This window comes from Hippopotamus amphibius, chromosome 4 (genome assembly GCF_030028045.1).
Source record: "Hippopotamus amphibius kiboko isolate mHipAmp2 chromosome 4, mHipAmp2.hap2, whole genome shotgun sequence".
Taxonomy (NCBI): Eukaryota; Metazoa; Chordata; class Mammalia; order Artiodactyla; family Hippopotamidae; genus Hippopotamus; species Hippopotamus amphibius.
In genome coordinates, this window is record NC_080189.1 from 151,520,404 (window position 1) to 151,534,040 (window position 13,637).

Consider the following 13,637-nt stretch of genomic DNA (forward strand, 5'->3'; position numbering starts at 1 on the left):
TAAATAAATATTTTTTAAAAAGTTCTCATCACAAAAAAATTTTTTTTGTAACTATATATGGTGATGGATGTTAAATAGACATATTGTTGTGATCATTTTGCAATATATACAAATATTGTTATACAAATATATATATATTTGTATATGTGTACATGTGATACACAAATATTGAATCATTATGTTATACACCTGAAACTAATATAATGTTATATGTCAATTTATACTTCAATTTTTATTTTATTTTATTTTATTTATTTTTTTTGGCTGCGTGGCATGTGGGATCTTAGTTCCCTGACCAAGGATTGAAGCCACGCCCCCTGCAGTGGAAGTGTGGAGTCTTAACCAGTGGACTGCCAGGGAAGTCCCATATACCTCAATTTTACAAAAGAACACTTGATTTATAAAATAACCCTCTGTGAATGGATTTGTCATTAAAATTATTATTATAAAACATTTATTAAGAGCTATGTACATAAATCCTTAAGCTGAGCATGAGATACACACTAGGTTAAACAATAAAAAGTTCCTGTCTTCTAGTTATTTATAATTCAGCATATAATATCATAATAGCCATGTAAAGGACATGAAGTTGCTATATGAAAAACAAAAACATTTGCGTGTTCATAGGATCCGGTAAGGACATATTGAGAGGTGGTGGGCCAAGGCAAAGTTGTTTAAGGGTCTACGACCCTTTTCAATACAGTCAGGGAATTTTTTTTAATATATTGAATGCCCCAAATTCAAGGCATAGTACTAGACCTTGCAAAGATGACAACATATGGTTTTTGTCCTCAGACTGCATTCACTCTCGTAGGGTGAAGATAGGAAAAGCACACAAAGGATTCTAATGTAATGCAGATTCTGGTAAGTGCCTTATACAAATTGCAAACAAAATATTTGGGGGAAGGGTTCAGATAGCAAGATCACATTAAACAGGACATGGGAAATGACCCCCATACCTTCTTGTACCTTCCTTTCTGGGGGAAGCCCCTGTTGTTTTCATAGAGAAATTTCATGTGGCCACTCCAGATAAAAAGACCAAGTGAATCCCTCTTTTTCGTGGCTGTAAATCAGTTTGAATATAAGGAAATTGTGGCAATTAAGACAGAAAAGGTAAGCCAAAGCCATATTGTGCCTGGCTTTAAAAGCCAGGGTGAGGAGCCTGCACCTTACTCAGTTGACAATGGGAATTTGTGGAAGGCAGTTAAGCAGGCACAGGTAGGATCAGAACTGCGCTTTAGGAGGTTAATCTGGCAGCAGTCCTTAGGAAAGCTGGAGTGGAGAGACAGAAGACAGGCTATTACAGCAGTCAAGGTGAGAAGTATTGGGGGCCTGAACTAGGATGGTGGCCAAGGAAGTAGAAAGCAAGATGGATGTCAGGCTGTGAAATTTGTAGGCCACTGAAGGTTTTTAACTGGGGGTTGATTGGGGGATTTAGAGAACCCTCAAAAACAAAACAAAACAAACAAACAAATAAAAAAACTCTTTGGTATTTTAGAGATATCCTCTCCTAACTTGTGTCTGTCCCAGCTACAGATACATATAGTTTCTGCCTGAACAGAAAGGAGCCCTGGCTACATGGAAGAGATTAGGTCCATTTTCATCACCTGTTGATGACTAACTGTTGAATTCTTATCAGTTCTTTTCCTATCTGTATTTCCTCCTCTCTTGCTCTAGTAAGCTTCTTGCTTGGAATTCAGAGGAAGAAAGGTACTGTGAGCAATTTTAAAAATCAGAATTTACTCTAAGCAAATAAAGTGCTATCTGTAGTCTAACACACAACATAAATTCCTTATCATATTCTTTCAAAAAATCCTTCCTTAATCCTGGCGAATCCTTGAACTTTCATCATATTTTTTTCCTCCTTTTACTGCCAAATTGCTCACAAGATCAGCCTTCATTTATTATGTCCGTTGAATCATCATCTCTTATCACTTAACCCTTATAACATGGAGCCCATTTCCACAATTACAATAAAGTCATACACTCCAAAGAACCGTGTCTTCCTCACCACCCAAAACTATGAATATTCTCAGTCTTAGTCCTCCTTGACCTCCTCCCTGACCAACATTTGGTTCTGTAAATCAACCTCTCAAGCTAGAAATGTTCTTTTCCTTTGGTCCCCTTGACTACACACTGTTCTGTTTCCTTCCATCTCTGGGCCCTCTCTTCTGCAGTCTTAGCAAGTTGTGTTCCTTTCTACTCTACAAAATATAATTGCAACCCCAGTGATATTTTGGGCTGTCTACTATTTCTGATCGTGAAGGAGAAAACCTTTTCATTCAATTATTCAGCACTCCACAGAACTCCTAAATCCATATCTCTAGCCATCACTACCTATCTCAGCTCCATTTAAATACTTCTGGTTAGACACTTCCAAATGGATGTCTCAAACTTATGTCATGTCTGGAGGAGAGCTCCTCTATACCCCCCAAAAAGCTAACTTCTCTCAACTCTGCCACATTCATTGATGATCCAAGCATTTTTTTCTCAGTACTCAGCTTCTAAATCTTGAGTCACTCTTGATTGTTCACTTTCCTTTCTTCATTAGCCAGTCACCAACACACCATCAATCCTGTCTTTGCAAACTCTCTCAAATCTGTCTCCTCAGATTTCGCTGGTGACACAGTGGTTAAGAATCTGCCTGCCAATGCAGGGACACAGGTTCGAGCCCTGGTCTGGGGAGATCCCACATGCCAGGGAGCAACTAAGCCTGTGTGCCATAACTACTGAGCCTGCGCTATAAAGCACATGAGCCACAACTACTGAGCCTGAGAGCCGCAACTACTGAAGCCCACGAACCTAGAGCCCGTGCTCTGCAATAAGAGAAGCCACCGCAATAAGAAGCCCACGCACCACGATGAAGAGTAGCCCCCCTCTCTGCAACTAGAGAAAGCCCGTGCACAGTAATAAAGACCCCGTACAGCACTCCTCCCCCCCCAAAATCTGTCTCCTCATATTCCTTTCTACTGTTGCTACTAAGACTCTTATCACTTCTCTCCTGGGTATCTTCAACACTTCTGAAACAAATTCTTCTTTCTTCTCCTTTCAATACACTGAACACTTTGGTTGGGAATATTAATCTTCCAAAACCATTTTGTTGTAGGTATTATTTCTTGCTCAAAACTCTTCAGTTAAACTCCAACCCACCACAGGATAAAACTTAAATTTCTTAATCTGGCATTTAATATCCTCTACTCTCTGTGCTTTGCTTTCCTCTATTCATACCTCACACAAATCCTCTACACAAATTCTCTTCTACAGCTATAGTGATCTTCCAGTTGTTCCCCAAGTAAGACATATCCTTTGAGCCAACACTTGCACCACCCAGAGGGCACCATGCACAAAGACATAATATGAATGGTGTCCCAGGAATCTTGGCCATGGCTGTGTTTATTCCCACATCCACAGTGGTAACTTTGCTCTTGATAGTCTCCTGTAGATCGTTCTCGTTTTGCCTCTGTCCCAACTCTTCCTTCAAGGCCCAGCTCAAGTTCTGCCAACTCCATGAACTTCCCACCAAGTGCCTTACCCATAGACAACAACTCCCTCCCCTTAGTTCCTGGACCACTGGTCTATACACAGGGTGACCTTATAACTTACATTCTAAACTGTGATGTCTGAGAGTTCCAGGGGCCACGATTACTCTGGAACAAGACGCATAACCTGGGACAAACTGAAGTATATGACCAGCTACTTATATGTTACTCATTTGGCACTCAGTATGTGTGGTCTGGCAGGATTTGTTCCTTTGTTTGTTAAAATGAATGTATGTATTTAAGAGTACACGCCTTATCTCCTCAAGACAGTAAACCCCCTGAGTACAAATCACGTATTCTCCCTCTTTGTTCACCTGGTGCCTGGCCAGTGTCCTGTGCATAATATACTCTAAAGGTTGCTCGTTCATCATGACATTGTCTTCACTGTTACTGAGTAGTGAAACTTGGGCTAGGAGTGAACTTACAAAAGCCATAAATTCACCCAATTATCATTCTGGCAGGAAGACAAAATTCTCTGCGTCCCTAGAAAGAGATATTAACAACAAAAAATTTCCTCAAGATTGTGGTGAGGGCTGGGTTGTGGCCTCCGGCACATGATTCTGTCTTGTTGCTTTTTACTTAGGAATGTCCTTGCTTTCTATCTTGACAGCTTCGCTCTCTCGTGATCCCACACAGGAGAGAGCTGACAGCCCCAACCGGAGGCCTTATGTAACTCACATCAAAACAAAGCCACCTCTAAGAGAATTCTGCTGTGACTAACTAACCTGAAACCAAATACTTGGAAGTTTTGATTTGCTTGACTTGTTTGCTTAATTAACATCTGCCCCCAGTTTAGCATCACCCCTACTAAACTACCAACAACCAAAGGAGGAAAAGGAAGGACTAAGAACAGAAAAAGGCAGCAGACGGTCATGGTAGCTTAGGCTCCAAAAATAAATGAGAACACAAACTGAAAAATGAAAGACATGTGGGAAAGAAATAATTAGGACAGAATCATCTCTCAGGAGTAAATTCGTAGTAGAGAATCATGTTACCAAAGAGCATAAAGTCAAAATCACACGGGGATGCAGGGGCTTATTGAAAAGCTCCTGGAAGGAAAACCATTTCATTCCAGCTACTGATGGTTTGGGTCATACTAAAGTGCCTCCTGCCAAGTAGGTGACTAACGTCAGGCAGCATTCATCTGTTTTCACACCGAATAATGCAAGGAAGTTTGCCCTGGATTCCTTTTCTAAAATTTGGTTCTCAGAGAGATTTCATCTGTAAAGCTTTGTCCTAACATTTTCCCTTCTATCCAGTAGCCCTCTCGCAGCCCCTCCTGACATCAGCAGTCTTAATAAACATAATAATCTATCCAGGGAGTCTCTAAACGTTCTCCAGAGTTTGAGGAAGAGATCCTTGGAAAAGCTGACTCGCAAACATTCCCAGAGATGCCCTTCTTCTGTCTACTTAGGATATTTTTATACCTAGACCTCCCTGGGACTATTGAATATATGACCTCTTAGAGTTCCCAAACCTTTCATTTCATTATCTCAAATAAAGCACCATCTGTTTCCTAAAGTCTAAACCAGAAATAAGCAACTGATGGCAGATGTGCCACTGAAATGTATTTCCTATCCTCTTTGTCCAATCATTCGGCTTCCTTTTCCCTTTCTCTCTCATTCCCCTCTTTCTGCTTGAGATTTTATTTTGTTCTCTTCTCCCTCCCCATCTTTACTCAGATATATTCAGGGCCTTTGATACCAGGCAGGGCCAAATACTGTTGATTTAAGCATTGATCTTCTGAGATGCAGAGTCCTATGTTAGATAACTTCTTGAGAGTCCTTCTACCTCTGGGGTTCTCTGCGGCTGCAGTTAATTACCAGACCATGATTACCACCTGCTTGTTCTTGTATCTTTATTAGATTCTCTGGACTCATTTTCATCGATATAGCTAACGTATTGAGTTCTTAGTATGTATATCAGACCTTGTGCTAAGTAGATTATCTCCTTTAATGCTCTCAGCAACTCGGCGAGGTAGATGAATTCCCAGTTTGCAAATAAGGAAAAAGGCACAGAGAAGTTAAGTACCTTGCCCAATGTGTCACAGTTAATAAGGGCCAGAGCTAGGGTGTGAATACACATCTGTATGTCTTCACACAACCACTTTGGTGGAAAATGTGACACTGATATATATTAGGAAGAAGGGTAAGCAATTTGAAAATTCATTATAGGTATGCAGAAGAAAACAGACGAGCAATAATTTAAAAAAAATTATAGGGACTTCCCTGGCAGTCCAGTGGTTAAGACTCCACGCTTCCACTGCAGGCAGCGCGGGTTTGATTCCTGGTTGGGAACTAAGATCCTGCATGCATGCCGCAGGGCATGGCCAAGAAATAAGAAAAAAGAATTCATTACATGTTAACTTCCACCAGGGCTGCGTTATGCATAATTATGATGTCAGCCGCCCCTGACTTAATGGTCAAAACTTTATCCTTCACTTGAATGTACCTACCTTATACACCAGCCTCCAAACTTGTTTTCCCATTCTTCTGTATTTTTGCACGTGTTGTTCCCCCATCTAGAGAACACCCTGCCCAACAGCCCCTAATGTCCACCAATGCTTAAAGTCTGATGAAATGTCAACTCTTCTGGAAAATCTTTGCTGACACTGTGTCCCTTCTCTCTCCAACCTCTCCCATGCTGAGATGCTTGCCATTTCTCTGGGCCCCAACAGCGTCACTAAGAGCAATTATGACACTGTATTGTGATAATTGGGTTTTCTTTCCCCCTCAGATTGTAAGCTGCCTGAAGGTAGGCATGGAACGGGTATGCCAAACATTATGTGAATTGAATCCAATTAAATCCCTGAGCTTTAGGGTTATAATATGACTTTTTCCAAGTCTATTTACATTGTGAGCACCATTTAAAATTTTGTGATGGAAGAATCTTTGAGGTAAGCATCTCAAGTATTATCTGAATTGGTGAGAGAGGACTAAGAAACCACACTGGTAGAAGAGTCACCTACTCCCTTCAGCCCAAATCAACAGACCATTGTGGATCAAATTACCTATACAAGAAAAAGTAATGTATAGAATCAATTGAAGTCAGGGAGACGTTAAATTTCCAGGAATGAGGTGACAAACTGAACTCTTAAGTTTACAGATCATTTCTTAGAGAGCAATGAGGTGTTAAATTGAATGATATTAGGGCACTTTGTTCTCCTTGTTGAGTCATCTGTTCCTTAGGCAGAATCTTTCTTTGGGTGGGCATAGCATGAAGATATGATTTAGCAATAAATTCTTGCAGAGTAATTGAAGAAGAGGATATTGGACTTTAATTTTTTTAAACCAAAACTCCTTCCTCTAAAAAAATTTTGTTTTCTTTCTCAGTTTTTAAAATCTTTGAAAACAAATGACCTGGAGTGAACAAGAGTGAAGTCTCAGATAGGTGGAATGGTGGATGCTTTTGGCGATGGAACTTGGGGTAAGGTGGTAGGATGGATGAAACTGTGTTCAGCTTTTACAACCAATCAAAAAACATTACTGAGGGATTTCCCTGGCGGTCCAGTGGTTAAGACTCCATGCTTCCAATGCAGGGGGCATGGGTTCGATCCCTGGTCAGGGAACTAACCACATGCTGCTCAGCCAAAACAAAACAAAACAACAACAACCCACCAAACAGAAACACATTATGAGCACCCACTATCTGCCAGGCATAATGCTAAAAGCTGGGAAACAGGACAGGCATCACTCTCAAGAAGTTCAGAGTCAATTGGTGACTGTGCTTTCTGTAATGGAAGAATGAATTGTGTGATTATAGGAGTTTAGAATAGGAAACTAATATTCGGTCTTCGTGCAAGAGGTGATGTTTGAACCACGTCTGAGAGACTGAATATAACTTCAACAGGCAGAAAAAAAAGGCCATTCTGGGCTGAGGGAGCAGCACACAAAAAGCTCAAAAGAAGACTTGGAAGAATTTGGTGTGGTAGGGCTCCAAGACGTTTGGGACGGGAATTCGCTGGTGGTCCAGTGGTTAGGACTCTGAGCTTCCAATGCTGGGGGCCCGGGTTTGATCCCTGGTTGGGATCCCACAAGTGCAGCAAAAATAATAATAAAGTTGGGGGAGGCTACAAATAGGAAATGACGACAAGGAAAGGACAGCAAAAGGAAAGGTGGGAGATAGCAGGACATGAGGTGAGAGAAGTAGACTGGGACCAAATTTTAAAGGGCTTTGAATATTGTAGTAAGGAACTTGATCTTTATCCTGCAGGCAATAGGGAGTCATGGAGCTTTTAAAGTGACATAATAAGATTGATTCTGTTACATTCTTGGCACTGTCTTAATAGTTGTTTAATAATATGCCTCAGTTCTCTGAGATTGGTATATACTTTCTCATTAATTCTCAAAGAAGATTTTGTCAAGAGAAAAAAGAACAAGGAGCCAGCAATAGGGTTGGGAATTGTTGATTAGTTATGAACCAAAATAGCACTTACACAGAAGGCTCCTGCCTCTTTGTGCCTTTAGGTGACTTTCTGTTTTTCTTTTTTTTTTTCTTTAAGAACCTTATTGAGATACAATTGACATACAATAAACTGCATATATTTAAAGTGTACAATTTGATTTTTTTTCTTATTAGTAATGTATATATGGTAATCCCAGTCTCCCAATTCACCTCCCCCCAACCGCTCCCCACCCCCACGCTGATTTCCCCACTTGGTGTCCATGTTTGTTCTCCACACCTGGGTCTCTATTTCTGCCTTGCAAACCGGTTGAGTTGTAACATTTTTCTATATTCCGCATATATGTGTTAATATACAATATTTGTTTTTCTCTTTCTGACTCACTTCACTATGTTTGACAGTCTCTAGGTCCATCCATGACTCTACAAATGTCCCAATTTCATTCCTTTTTACAGCTGTGTAATATTCCATGGTATATATGTACCACATCTTCTTTATCCATTCCTCTGTTGATGGACAGTTAGGTTGCTTCCGTGACCTGACTATTGTAAATAGTGCTGCAATGAACAAAGGAGAGCATGTGTCTTTTTGCATTATGGTGTTCTCTGGGTATATGGCCAGTAGTGGGACTACTGGGTCGTATTTTTAGTTTTTCAAGGAACCTTCCTACTGTTCTCCATAGTGTCTGTGTTAATTTACATTCACACTAGCAATGCAAGAGAGTTCCTTTTTCTCTACACCCTCTCCAGCATTTACTGTTTGTAGATTTTCTGATGATGCCCATTCTAACTGGTGTGAGGTGATACCTCACTGTAGCTTTGATTTGCATTTCTCTAATAATTAGTGATATTGAGCAGCTTTTCATGCACCCCTTGGCCATCTGTGTGTCTTCTTTGGAGAAATGCTTATTTAGGTCTTCTGCCCATTTTTGGATTGGGTTTTTTTTTTTTTTTTTTTTTGATATTGAGCTACATGAACTGTTTATATATTTTGGAGATGAATCCTTTGTCTTTGACTTGTTTGCAAATATTTTCTCCCATTCTGAAGGTTGTCTTTTCGTCTTGCTTATAGTTTCCTTTGCTGTGCAGAAGCTTTGAAGTTTCATTAGGTCCCACTTATTTAATTTTGTTTTTATTTCCATTACTCTAGGAGGTGGGTCAAAAAAGACCTTGCTGCGATTTATGTCAAAGAGTGTTCTTCCTAAGTTTTCCTCTAGGAATTTTATAGTGTCTGGCCTTACATTTAGGTCTTTAATCCATTTTGAGTATATTTTTGTGTAGGGTGTTAGGGACTGTTCTAATTTCATTCTTTTACATGCAGCTGTCCAGTTTTCCCAGCACCACTTATTGAAGAGGCTGTCTTTTCTCCATTGTATATCCTTGCCTCCTTGGTCATAGATTAGTTGACCACAGTTTATCGCTGGGCTTTCCATCCTGTTCCATTGATCTATATTTCTGTTTTTGTGCCAGTACCATATTGTCTTGAGTACTGTAGCTTTGTAGTATAGTCTGAAGTCAGGGAGTCTGATTCCTGCAGCTCCACTTTTTTCCCCTTAAGATTGCTTTGGCTATTCTGGGTCTTTTTTTGTCTCCATACAAATTTTAGGATTTTTTGTTCTAGTTCTGTAAAAAATGTCATTGGTAATTTGATAGGGATTTCACTGAATCTGTAGATTGTTTTGGGTAGTATAGTCATTTCCACAATGTTGATTTTTCCAATCCAAGAACATGGTATATCTCTCCATCTGTTTGTGTTGTCTCTGATTTCTTTCATTAGTGTCTAGGTGACTTTCTTTTTCTTTCTTTTTTTTTTTAAGTGTAACATCTTTTATTTATTTATTTATTTGTTTATTTTATTGGCTGTGTTGGGTCTTTTTTGCTCTGTGTGGGCTTTCTTTAGTTGTGGTGAGTGGGCGCCACTCTTTGCTGTGGTGCGCGGACTCCCCACTGCCATGGCTTCTCCTGTTGCAGAGCATGGGCTCTAGGCGTGTGGGCTTCAGTAATTGCAGCACAGGGGCTCAATAGTTGTGGCTCATGGGCTCCAGAGCGCAGGCTCAACAGCTGTGGCTCACGGGTCTAGCTGCTCTGCGGCACATGGGATCTTCCTGGAGCAGGGCTCGAACCCTTGTCCCCTGCATTGGCAGGCGGATTCTTAACCACTGCGCCACCTAGGAAGCCCCAGGTGACTTTCTAAGACTGCTTCCTGGAGGAGCTGTTTGCCTCTTTGTGTATCTCCTGTGGTTTCCTTCCCTGGCACAATTCTCCCCTCCGCCAGTGTCCTCTGCAACACAATATGCTCATTTGGTCTTTTCAAGTGCACACAATCCACCTGTACAAATTAAAGTATACAGTCTCCTATTACCCAATTCAGCAAGACAGAGATTCATACTTTGGGCAAGCTATTAGTCATTACCCATCCCCCTTTCCTAATTTATTATCCTGTCTTCTACCACCTCATGCTTATGGCCAGAGTTCTTTATCTTAGTTCTTTTTCTCTTCTTTTTCCTTGAGTCATATGTATATACTCATGTATGTACAACATTTGTGTGTCATTTTATAAAGCAATCCTGTAAGGTAGTTACACTCATTATCATCATTATTTTGCAGATGAGAACATTGAAGCCCAGCCAATAAGTGACTTGCTTATGGTTTTACTGTCATTAAGATACAGTTAGGGACTTCCTAGGTGGTGCAGTGGTTGAGAATTCACCTGCCAACACAGGGGACATGGGTTCAACCCTGCTCCAGGAAGATCCCACGTGCCACGGAGCAACTAAGCTGTGCACCACAACTATTGAGCCTGTGCTCTAGAGCCCGTGAGCCACAACTATTGAAGCCCACATGCCTAGGGCCTGTGCTTCGCAACGGAAGAAGCCACTACAATGAGGAGCCTGCGCACCACAATGAAGAGTGGCCTCTGCCACCCTAAGTTAAAAAAAAAGATACAATTAGGACTGCAATCTAAAATTTTAACTTTATATCACTATTTATTTCCCAAATATCCTTGCAGCATCTATGTACCCCTTCCCCATTCCAAGTCAACACTGCTCTTTTCAAAACTACCCAAGCTTCTTGATTTCTATGGAGCTGTGCCTGAATTTCCTTGAAGCAAACCCTCCCTCTGCTGGCCATTCTCAACGACAAAACAGGAGCCTCTTGGCTTCTCTTTCCTCACTCCGTCGGCTTTTCTGAAAATTCCAAACTCCTTCACCTCTCAGAGCCGATATAGGTAGTAGAGAAAAAAGTCTGCTCTGAGTCTTACTATACCCTTGGGGCACACATTAGAAATAGAATAAAATAAAATAAAAGCATATCTAAAACCCAGTTACATTTTGATTGTTAAATCCAAACCAACCCAAGTAAGATTTGAGGGATAATATTTCCCCGAAGGCTACTACATCAGAGATTTTGACATAAATCATGAAAATTGCATATGGAAATGATCATCTGTATGTGAAAAGAAAGTGAGGAGAGCTGACGAAAACAGAAGAAAATGAAACAGTAGCTATTCCCTTGCATTTAAAACCTGGGGTTTATAACGTGAATAGCTATGAGATCCATAAAGGGAAGAAAGTCCAATTTAGCCACTGAACTGAAAAAAAAAAAAAAAAAAAAAAAGGCCAGCCCTGAACTTTCAGAAGCTCTGTTGTACCTGCCTTCAGCCAGGCTCACCTGCACTCACAGGGTTAACCCAGGATTGCTGCTAATTTGTTCTTCCCAGGCAGCTGAGGCCCAATAAAGACACCACTTCTATTTCGCACTTCCCTCAAGACAATGGAAAGAATGGCATATACCTTCACCAAGTAGATGAGCTTCCCTCCACCTGTGAAATTAACCAGCCAGTAGTACCAGAAAGGCTCTGGGGTGCTTCCTTATCCCTTGAAACAAAGAACGAAGAGGATAGGTATGCTCAGCATGGCATCTTTGCAACTTCCAGGCTTCAAGCGTCATAAAAGGCAAAAGAAAAAAGGTACTAGAAAGAAGGTATTAGAAAGAGATTCATACTGCGCTCTTAAGAGAAAACTTTAATCTCGCCCCAGGGATGTAGTTTACCATGTGAAATTGAACCATTTTAACATTTAGAGTTTCCTAAATGGATTCCTTTTACCAAGAGACAATATGCATAAACTGCAGCACACGGGCATGTCTGATATACATTATTGACATCACATGTTTATTAAAGATTCCTATGGATAGGGTATTGTCTCAGAGAAAATGCTATTAGAAGGTAACCCTTAAATGGCTCCTACAAACTGTATTTTATATAATTAATACAAGAGAAAAGAAAATAGATTTCTTTCGCAATTTTTTTTTTTTGCTAATTTTACACCACTACTTGGTCATTCCTTTCAGGTGCTAATCTGCTTCTGCTTTGCAGCCTCTATTTTCCTTTCTTCCACTTGTAAACCTCAGAGACTTTCATATTCCTATTACCATAAACACACTATAGTTTCTGTTTCAGTTCACCTCCTCCCACCAGTCTCATTTGCTGCCTCTCTTCCCTGGACATAGTTAGATCTGGATGGAGAACTTCATTGGATGGATTGCCATTAGCTCTCAAATTTTTGTGCCTATGAATAAGATGACCTTTTTATTCACTTGGCTCATTTTAGTAACAAGATACTATATCACTCTGGGAAGGTAAAAAAGACGCTGGTAAATATGTAGATTGTGTTTCATGCCTCAGAAAATTGTATCAGTTCATGCCAAAAACCTACTCTTTGAGTTCTTTGACTGCAGTGTAATTTTCTATTTGTTTAATATTTTTAATCATGCATGTTTTCTATTAGTGATGGGGCAGAAAGCTATACATCTCCCCCTTGTGGTTCCTGTTAGTGTCTGCCTTTCCATGTCCAATTTCTTCCAGTTCCAATCAATCCCAATAAAATGCTGCTAAAATAATCTTCCTAAACCACAGTTCTGTTATTCCTCCCCTGCTCACTGTGGAGAGTGGCTCCACTTTCAATGGCTCCCTATTGCCTGCACAGTAAACTCCTTGCATTGGTCCACCTGGAATCTGTATACTAAAACTCTCTGCTTTTTGTAATCCTGCACATTCTTCAAGCCCCGAATTTCTCTTTCCCAATCTTCCACCTGGAAGTAGTCTCTGCATTTTGTGCTCTTATACTACAATCTGCAGGTAATTATAGGTATTTGTGCTCATTTTTCTCTCTCAGACTCTACTGTGAAGATCTGGAGAGTAGGAAAGGACAAAGTCTTTTTCATCTTCCTGTTGTTCCCACAGTTCCTTGCACAGTGAAGGCACTCAACAAATGTCTATAGAACTGAATAAAATAGATACAGTGATTAGTAAAATTAAGTTGGCATTATGCTTAAAAACAGAGACACATTTAAAAGCAGATCAAGAGAGAACTGCATAGACCAGCCCCATCCAGTAGAAATAAAATTTGTGTAATTTTCAATTTTTTAGTAGCCAGATTTAAAAAAAAACAGGTAATATTAATTTTATTCCTATATGTTAGCCCAATTATTTTGACATGTATCAATATAAAAATTACTAACGAAATATTTTACATTTATACTAAGTCTTCTAAATCTAGTGTGCAGGATATACTTACAACACACCTTAGTTCAATTTGCCACATTAAAAGTGCTTTATAGCCACGTGTGGCTATTGGCTACTGTATTTTTTTTTAATAAATTTATATTTACTTATTTATTTATTGGCTGCATTGT